Raw genomic sequence first — 2,508 nt, forward strand, 5'->3', positions numbered from 1 at the left:
ACACCTAAATAAATATCTGTTTGCCATCAAATTGATCAGTAAGATTTAATAGATAAATTGATAAGGAAACCTATATTTATCTTATCTTCATAATGTAACTATTAAAAATTAAATAAGGTTATATAAATAGTTATGTTCTCAATCACTTAATAAATAAGTTTTTTTCTTCTTCACGTGCCACTCCTAGCGGAGATTGGAAATCATCATGGCCACTGCGACTTTGTTAGCAGCGCGCCTAAAAAGTTTAATCGAACTACATCCGAACCATTCACGTAGATTTCGAAGCCACGATTATTTTCTTCTTCCCACACTTCTTTTATCCTTAATTTTGCCCTGCATGATATTTCTTAAAAGCTCGTACTTTTCACCCCCCATAATGTGCCCCAAGTATTCCACCTTTCTAGTTTTTATCTCATTTATAATTTCGCATCTTTTGTCTAAAGTTTGGAGTACATGTGTGTTAGTGATGCGGTCCATCCATGATCTTATGAGAATGCGCCTATAGTACCACATCTCGAATGCTTCGATATTGTTTATGTCTCTGGCTGTTTTAGTGTCCAAGCGTCAACTCCACATAACAGGGTGGAAAATACATAACACCGCAGCATTCGTATTCGTAACTTAAAAGGTTTGTTTCAACTCGATACAAAACCGTTCTTGAACGGATACGAGTATGCGCAGTAACGAAAAATGTGTTAGTGCGCATAATTATTCGTTATTGCGCATGCGCGTAACGATTCAAGAACGGTTTTGTATCGAGTTGGAACAAACCTTATGTTGATATGACGATTGTAAAAGAGTTTGAGCATTCCATTAAAGACTGATCTAGCAATTTGTATTCTGCATTAATCTCTTTTGTTTGAACAGTATCGTCTGTAATCCAAGGACCTAGATATTTATACCAGGACACACGCTCAATCGCTGTATTGTCTATTACAAGATTAGCTCTGATGTTCTTTAATTTCGCGATTATCATAAATTTAGTTTTTTTCAAATTAATTTTCAAGCCCTAACTGTTACAGTATAATATTGAGCGAGATGTTGTAGGGCCGGCGTAGCGAAGTGGTAGTGTGCTTGGCTCGCATGCCGGTGGTCCGGAGTTCAAATCCTACCGCCGGCAAGGACAACTAGACATTTTTAAAAATTTTATAGGCCCCAGGTCGACTCAGCCTGAATAAAATGAGTACCTTGGGTAAAACCAGGGGTAATAATAGGCAGTTGAAGCGTAACACTGGCCCTGTTACCTTCCTTGTATACCGTAGGCCCTAGATATAGCAGACTACCCTGCTATACTCCCAAAGCCACAGCGGTATAAAACGGGAGACTATTATTTTATTATGCTGTAGTTCTATTAGCGTTCCCAATAGTAGAATCGTATCGTCAGCATATGAAAGATATGGTTCATTCCACCAACATACGCCTGTTTTGGATTATCGCGACAACGAATATTTCAGTGTGCAACATAAGAAGTACGAAAGTAAATGGCTCTAATAATTATTCCATTAAACAGCAATGTAATTTGCAATTTATTTTCGTTTTTCATATTTTGCACAATAAAATAATATTAGTTGTAGAAATAATCCAACACAGGCGTATATTCGTGGAATAGGGTATACCTCCACTATACAGATTAAATAAAAGTGGCGATAAGATACATCCCTGTCGGGCTCTTCGACGGATTTGAATTTCTTCTGTTAGCCTACCCTCAACCTTCACATTTGCTGTTTGATTCCAATATAGGTTGCATATAACTCGAATATCTCGGCTGTCAATATTTTTGCTTATTAGAACTTACCTTAGTGGTTCATGCTGTACTTTCTCAAAGGCCTTCTTTAAATCGATAAAACAGGTGTAAATTCCTTGGTTCATGTCTAAGCATCTTTGTGAGAGAACGTTCATTGCAAACAGAGCTTCCCTTGTACCCAGCCCTTTTCTGAATCTTATCTGAGGGTTACAGATATCTACGTCTAATTTCCTAAAGAAGTTTCTACAATACATTTATTTATTTTTCATTGACAAATAAGAGTTGAAGTTTACATTCTCAACAGCAACCATAAAAAAATATTTATATAAATAGATACGATGTAGATTGAAATGAATTTTCAGATTTAATTATTTTATGTACCTGTGTGCCTTAAAGAGTTCATATAAGTATTAACTATACATTAACCTCTTGGTAGGTTCAGAACTACTAAGCTTACAGTTTTGACATATGGAACTGAAACATGGGCTTTTAACGACAGCATAGTCCACAAACTTCAATTGATTCAGAGAGCTATGGAACGGAGAATGCTCAACATTAAGCTCAGTGATCGCAAATCCAATGAAGAGATAAGAAGACGATCAAAAGTGACGGAAGTGATCCGAAAGATAGCCACGCTAAAATGGAACACATAGGAAGTATGGAATACAACCGTTCTCTCTCTCTCTCACTCTCTCTCTCTCTCTCTCTCTCTCTCTCTCTCTCTCTCTCTCTCTCTCTCTCTCTCTCTCTCTCTCTCTCTCTCT

The 2,508-nt window shown here is 37.0% G+C and overlaps 1 protein-coding gene across 5 annotated transcripts in view; it reads right to left on the reverse strand.

Moving 5' to 3' along the window:
• The window catches only part of LOC114338015 (probable chitinase 10), a 172,932-nt gene that overhangs the window by 136,396 nt on the left and 34,028 nt on the right, over positions 1-2,508 (reverse strand). The window lies entirely within an intron of this gene.

This window comes from Diabrotica virgifera, chromosome 4 (genome assembly GCF_917563875.1).
Source record: "Diabrotica virgifera virgifera chromosome 4, PGI_DIABVI_V3a".
Taxonomy (NCBI): domain Eukaryota; kingdom Metazoa; phylum Arthropoda; class Insecta; order Coleoptera; family Chrysomelidae; genus Diabrotica; species Diabrotica virgifera.